Source organism: Megalopta genalis, unplaced genomic scaffold (assembly GCF_051020955.1).
Source record: "Megalopta genalis isolate 19385.01 unplaced genomic scaffold, iyMegGena1_principal scaffold0101, whole genome shotgun sequence".
Taxonomy (NCBI): domain Eukaryota; kingdom Metazoa; phylum Arthropoda; class Insecta; order Hymenoptera; family Halictidae; genus Megalopta; species Megalopta genalis.
The window spans coordinates 537172-545008 of NW_027476170.1; positions in this window are offsets into that span (position 1 = coordinate 537172).

Consider the following 7837-nt stretch of genomic DNA (forward strand, 5'->3'; position numbering starts at 1 on the left):
TTCTCCCCTTACAATCTATTGTTTCGACTGTTCCTTCGACTCAGGTGTGAAGTGATGAACTCAGGTTTCATTCAATCAACGTAAAAACTCGGCTTTATTCCTGTGAAATATCCCCAAACACTCGATTCAAAATTCACGACGCTGTTTTTGTTCCATTGACAGCAAGCGCGGCACCCATTTAGCGTACAGTTTTCTCATATTTTCAGTCAATATGCGATGCAGAGCACTTTTTGAAATGCCTACGATGTCTGTATTTTATGGATTTTCTCGTGTAAATTCTGGCACCCAATGTTTTATTGCTGTAAACGAAGGAGCAGACTTCCCCAGAATAGAAACTAGCTCAATTTTGATATTGGTTGGACCTTCCAAATGAAAATATTGTATTACATAACGATGAACAATGTTTTCCATGTTTACAACTCCACTAAGAGCGTTCACTATTAATGGCTATCAAACAAATACTAAACAATGCAGTGTCTTCAAACATGAAATCTAAGCTTTGTAAGGTTCGTATATATAACCTTAGCATCAATATTTACTAGTGTCGCGACATTTTTTTCCGTATTGGTTTTCTTAGCACTTTCGAGTTTCGTCGTACAGTAATTTCTCCCTAATTCGTGCTCAGATTGGGCACTAAAATGAACAATTTGGGAAGAGGAGATACAATTATTCGAGCTTCGCATCTTGTTCTTTTAGTTGATGCCACGTAAACATCGCTGTCGTACGGAAATATGTAATAAGGTTAAGTTTCCAACTTACTATTATGTAAAGAAAATTTTCAAGAAATAAAGTGAAATTATTCGATAGCTATTAGAATTCGATATTCTTCCATATTTTGACGTTAATTATACAAAAAATAAATGTACTACATAATGTGCCTCTTCAAACCGTGCATCTTCTATATACAAAATTTTTTCATCCGGCGCATATTTTGGAAGTTATAAAAGGTGCACAAGTTGTGTGTTCCACCATTAAGGACAAATAATGGACACAATACATTAAGAATGCTAGTAGTTTTTTTATTTCCAATTTGAAAATCTATCGTCGTTTCATCATATTGTACATAAGCAATAGAAACTATTAGCTTTTTTTACGATATTCCTCGTCACAACCTTCTTATACCTATTGGATATGCAAAAGAATAGTAGACACTCAGTACAGGAGAAGTAAGTGGAAGGTGTATCAACACTGATCTTATTAACATTAGCCACTTTTAAAAGTACTTTACGTTTACTATATTCACACTTTGTTCATTTTAATAATCCTCAATTCCTATAATAACAGGACTGTATCTAATGGAAGTAATTTTGAAAATTCAGAATTAGAGGAAGGTGGAAGAACATTGGAACTTTCTCATATCATTTTTACACGAATTTGTTCAAATTCGAGTAATTATTAATAATTCCACAAATTCAATAGCTTTGGTATTCCAAAGTTACGAGTAATGCGAAAAAATATTTCCCGTTCTAAGAATTCTGCTGATGAACGGAACGGTGAAATTCTGAAGGATGATGATGACCCGTTAAGGACGTCCATTATACGTCCATTTTAGGTCTGAACGTCTTACGTCTTAAAAACGTCTCCAGTTGGACCTCGTTTTAACGTCTGGTACAAGACATCTTTAAGACACTTGAACTATATCTTCGTTTTTTATATTTTCAATGTTTTTTCAAATAAATCAGACAAGGGCGTTTAAATGCAACTTTAATATGGACGATGTAACCAGATGATAAAAATGACGATGTAAATTTTCTTTCTACACTTTTTGTGTACAAAAGTTTACCTTACATATAACTTTTCTGGTTTTTCCAAGTATCCGTTATATGTAAATCCGATTAAAATATTAATGTTTTATCGTAATTTTTTAATTAGCTGGTATGGTGCACACTGAGCAAACGGAGCACCTACTTTTGATTTCAATACTTTCTTCAAATTCAAGTCAAATATAAAGTGGACAACTACTTCTGATTTGAATACTTTTTTCGAATGAAATTAAATGGTAATAAATACTTTTTGGAGTGTTTTTTGTATCCTTTTGGAGTTTAACATTTTACTGAGTTTTCTGTGGTTTAATATTTCACTTGCTGCATTTGGAAGCATTTTCTGGGGAGCAAAGGGTTAACATATCTTGGAGGTTGTTTGAATAGTTTATTAATAACTTTTGAATGCTTCTTTGGGGGATTAGTTGCTTTCAATTATTTTCTGGATACATGTTTGATTATATTCATTAATATGGACTTTTTTGTGAGTTAATTTGCTGGAAATGAATACAAAACGAACTCAACTATTGGGTTGTCCGGAAAGTGCGTGCCGATTTTTGGTAGGTGGCGTAAAGAGAGGTCTGAATATATCAGAACGATTGAAATCAAATGACATGCGTACGTATCGTAAAAAACGGTATCTTCAGGCATGTTTGGAAAAAAATTTGGTTATAATACGATAATTTTTGTCAATTTTATACGCCTTTAAATTTGGAAGAAAACAAAATGTGCGGCCTCATGTGTCTTTGATAACTCGACAAAAGTTGTTGGAACTCGGTTTGGATGTTGTACCCCATCCACCATATTCACCAGACCTCGCGCCCTCTGATTTCCACTTATTTCGATCATTACAAAATTCCCTTAATGGAAATAACTTCAATTCCTTAGTCACGATAAAAAATCACGTAGAAAAATTTTTCGCTGAAAACCTAAGAAATTCTGGAAGAACGGAATTTTCAAGTTGCCTGAAAGATGAAGAAAGAATAGCGCCTATATAATGTATTTAATATATTAAATGTATACGAAAATTTCAATCATTGGCCTGGTATTATAAATAATAAATACCTTGGTATTTTCACATTGCATTGCAAATGCTTTTTGGGGGGTTATTATATTTTATAGAGCCCACTTTAAACATAACATATTTGCCGTACGAATTCATGGTTTCCAAATCATAAAACGAACGAGGTATACAGAATACTGAAATCTCACTAAGAATCTTCAATTTCAAATATATCAGTAACGACAAGTGCGACACAGAAATGGTAATGATAGTGACAGTTGCACTTGTAATGAATTCTACATAACGAAATACCAGCCAATCATAAATTAGATACACTTAAAGTTGAGGATTATGGTAAGATGAGTGGGACGACGAATGCATATCGTATATAACGTAACGCACGAGACGGTCGCAGGTTCAGTCGTCTTCACGCTATTGGTGATGTAAGTTCTTGAATGGTGTTGTAAGTTTTGAATGTCACTATTTTCCATCTTACAAGATCTACTTATATTTTACAGATTATTGATACATAAATCTTATATTGATCAAGTAGTGACGTACCTTCTTCAGTTTTATTATTTTATTATTTTCAGCGCAATTGAAGACAATAACGCACAAACTTTCACAGCACATCATTAAGGTAAGATCTTGTATTTCTTATTTCTTATTTATTTTGTTGAGTAATTATATACAGCCGTAGATAAATATATCTGAATCTCTTTCAAAACGAAATAACTTTTTTCAAATCTGACCAAACGTGTTATATTTGTGTGGGATGTTGAAAGGTCTAGATTGCTATACAATATGTAGAAAATGTTTGCAAAAATCGTAATTGGGTAGAATGACACAAAAATTCTAAAAATCACGTTTTTCAACCTTTCATCCAAGCATTTTTTTCGGGCAATTTACATTCTAGGTTTCGGTAACTTATGTGCATACCAAAAATTTAATCAGAAGATAGTGACGCGGAAACAAATAACAGACGTTGAAACATGACAAAATGTCTATTTTCGCAAGCTTTGTTTATAAAACATAGCAACGTTTACCAATTTCGACGAGATTTTCAGTATGCATACAAAATCGCAAAATGTACTGGTTTTTGCGTTACATGCTCAAATAAAAAGGTTACGAACATGATTTTTTGGTTGTTAATTCCGCCCAATTGTAATACGTGTAGAAATTGTATTAGGCATTGTCTAGGAAACTAGCTTTTCTGTCACATCAAACAAGTTAAAATCATTTTATTGAATTTCAGGAAAGCTCTTCCGTTTTAAAGGGTGTTCACATACAGTGACTCCCGTTAATATTCGCACACTTTATAAAACGCAATAACTTTTTTAAAAATGAACTAAACAATTTGAAATTTTTTAGATAGAGGGACTGGTATACTAGACAATGACTATTACTTGGAGTTACAATACAAAATAAAAAACAGTCGCTTTTTAACTTTTTTATCTGAACCAGTAACAAAAATGTAAAAAATGTAAAAAAAATTTTGTAGATCTTGGTAACCTATATGCATGCTGAAGAATTCATCGAAATGGGTTAACACAAAATCAAGTTACAAGCATTAAAAGATTTAAAAAATTGCGGATTTCTCACACTTATTCATCGAAAGTGTCAAAAGTCAGGACACTTACTGCTCATGCTACGGTCAACTGATACTAATAAAGTTATTTATATATCTATAAAAAAAACAGTGTTAATTTTGTTTTAAATGCCGTTTGTTTAGGTTTTAAACGGCATCGTTCTGAATTCCCTTTTCTAAGATCACTTGACGGTGTACAAGTTTCCTGCTAAACGGGATTACTTGGAACAAAGCTGGTAAAAATGTTTAAAAGTATGATATATTCTCTAGGCATTGACAATCGAATATTTCCATTTTTGTGAAAATGGAAATATGAATAGATATTTCGAGATATCTTACACACTGATTTTAAAAACACAATTTTCAAAGAAACGCGTTTAAAGTTTCCCAACATAATTTTTCATATGTTTTACGCTACTGCACGCAGGTACACGAATCGGCTACAGGCTTCATATTCCTAAAAATAATTTGTTTTAAAGGCTGTAACCTTTTGCAACTTATTTTGAAAACTTCAAGCTATTATTTCAAACAACAAAATTCGATTTTTTCAAAATTTCAATGTGAGCTCCCTTAAAAAGTGTCCGAATATTAATGGGAGTCACTGTATATTTGTTCACAACTGTAGATATCTTGTTTTCACAATTTTGAGGTATGCGATATGTATATATTTTGTCGTTTGATTTTAAAAACTATCTATGGCATTTATCTTTAATGATGAATTGTATAGAATTGTTGCTTATCAGTTTCATGCAATTTAACATTTGCTATAGATGTTAAGTATCGCATTCGTATTTAGTTAAATATTTTTGATTAGGTTCCCAAGAGTAGATATTTCTTTTTATTACACCGGAAGTAAAGTTTATTGTATATAGAATGGTATGAAAAATTCTATAAACTTAATAATATATTTACGAGTTTCATGATATTAAACAGAAAATCTGTATACTTTGTTTAACTTTTGGAAGGCAGACCATCCACGAAGATGTTGTCACGGGACAGATTCCCAAATAGACATAAAGTATGTGAAACAGGGAGTGACGTTTCGTTGTCTTAAGTAATACGACATCTATCCCAATTTGTCGTAATACACAGGGTATTTTCCGCAGAGAATACAAGTATATGATAATGAAATAATACTTAGAATGATGGCGATACTGACGGAGCTCTAGAGGTACGGTATAAAGTAGATACAACTGGGTTGACACTGAATCTAGAACTGCTTTATTGGGTTTCTGTGACTTTTCATGTACGCGATTTTTATCTTAGAGTATAGGGGTAGGAGTATATCTGGGCTCATGTTACAATGGTGACATACCAAGCAAGATAAGGGAGTTTTGCTTCACAAAGGCACAGGAAACCAGTCCTGGATATTTCTTGATCCACACTGATGTATACATATATGTAGTAAGGAGCGTAACTAATCCAACAACCACAAGTTTTATATAAATCATTGTTTATTGCTAGGAATATACAAGAATAATGAAAAATAAACATTATAGTTATTTTCATCACAGTTACGAGTAACATAAGAAATTTTTGCAATAATTAATGTCTTGTTGTTTAGGAATGACAACAACAATAAATTGAATCGGTTTGGCACCACGTCCAATACTTGACAATACTTAATATATTCTTTATTTTTAATATTTCGTCCACAACCTTTTGCTTGTAAAACTGTACTAATTCGTTTTGGCATACACTTTCTACTAATTTTCTGCAATACTCTAGAGATATTTGTTCTCACTGTTCTTGAATTCTATTATAAAAATTTGTGATTGAAGTTGGTTTTGAGTCATATGAATCCCAAAGTCGTCTTTTTAGGAAATCCCATAGATTTGGCCTCGTCTGACCAAATAACCCGTTCCCATTCAATAGTTGTCCTGTGTTGGTATTTTTTGGCAAATTCCAAACGAAGTTTAATATTCTTCTTCGATAACATTTTTTTTTTTTTTTTAGGAATTCTAAACTTAGCTCCATTGAGGTTATGTCAAGGTTATGTCAAGGTCCCTCGTGCCCCCCCCCCGTGTCCGCTACCTTGTCGTGGTGGGAGGGGCTTCGTGCCCTAATGATCCTCAAGGCTGTGCCGGCGGGGAATTTATTCCCTGGCAGGTTCTACTATGCCGAAGTGGCTCGAGGTGATGGGCCAACTAAAGTCGGACACATACCATAAACCTGTGGTCATGTTTTACAGAAACGGGGGTCTTGCCTTAACCGGCCGGACCGCGAGGATGACAACCTCTGTAAAAAATCCCTAGCCCCAAGCAGTGTAGCGCGGTGATGAGGGTGTAGCTGGAGCAAGCGCCAGTTATGGTTGGTGGGTGCACCAATCTTTAGCGGACAACCCCGGGGTACCTGGCGACCCCCGGGTGTATTAGCCTTCCCCGGGTATGGCGGCTCTGCCCGGGGTGACCTTCTTTCCGACCACACTCGTGGGACCAATTATGGATTCTTCTTTACAAATAACCAGGGTGGGGGGGGGGGAACGAGCGTGAGGGGGAGGTGCGCGGGCCTATCGTGCGCCTCAAAAGATGTATAGTGCCGGCGTCGCGGAGGCATTCGGCAACACGCGGCACAAAGAGGACCGCAGCGGGCCTTGGTGAGTGCGATGAGGGGAAGGAATCAGATTTCTCTGTCTCCTCCCATCACTCATCGCAGAGCGTCCCGGGCACGTCGTCAGGGAGAAAGAGAGGCCGGCCGCCGACGACCGGCGACTATGTTGGCCTCGCAGAGGCCAAATTTAGGCTGGCCGAGGCCTCGCAGTTGGAGGCCGAGGCAAGGGAGGTGGCGGCAATCTTTGACCCGGGTGCCCCCGTGCCGAGACCGTCGCGGTCAAGCATCCCGCTACCGGACGAGACGGATATTGCGCAAGATTTCCGCAACCGTCCGACGGGGCAAGTAGCGGCCGCTATATTGGAGAGCCTGGATGAGGTGGCCAGGATCTCCGGCGTGTCAAAGGGGCTGAAGGGCAACTTGGCCCGCGCCCTGAGGGTGGCCGCCTTAAACGGCAGGGTGGGGGTGTCCGAGCTGGCAGTGAGGTCAGCTACCGACGCCACGCGTGTCCTGGAGGCCGAAAATGCCGTCCTCACGGGGCAAATAACGGAGCTGCGGGCGGAGGTGGCCCGGCTCCGGCAGGTGGTGGAGGCGAGAACGGCTGCTGCCGCAATGCCTCCGCCGCCGCGCCCGGGAGAGGGCTCAGTATCGCCGTCGATCGTCGGCGCCCAGGATTGCCATCGCTCCGGGCAAGAAAAGTCCTCGCCCCCACCTGCGGCTGCGCCCGCAGATTTTCTGGCGCAAATAGGCGCCCTGATAGACGCCAAATTGGCGTCATTCAGGAGGGAGCTCGCGCCGCGAGCGGACACAGCCCTGCGATCGGTGGCACCTGGGCCGTCCGTCCCCTCACAGTCTTCGGACAGGGTGGGGCGAAGGGCGAAGAAGGAAAAGAAAGGTGGGAAAGCTGGGGCGGCTAAAGCGGCCCAGACGGAGCCC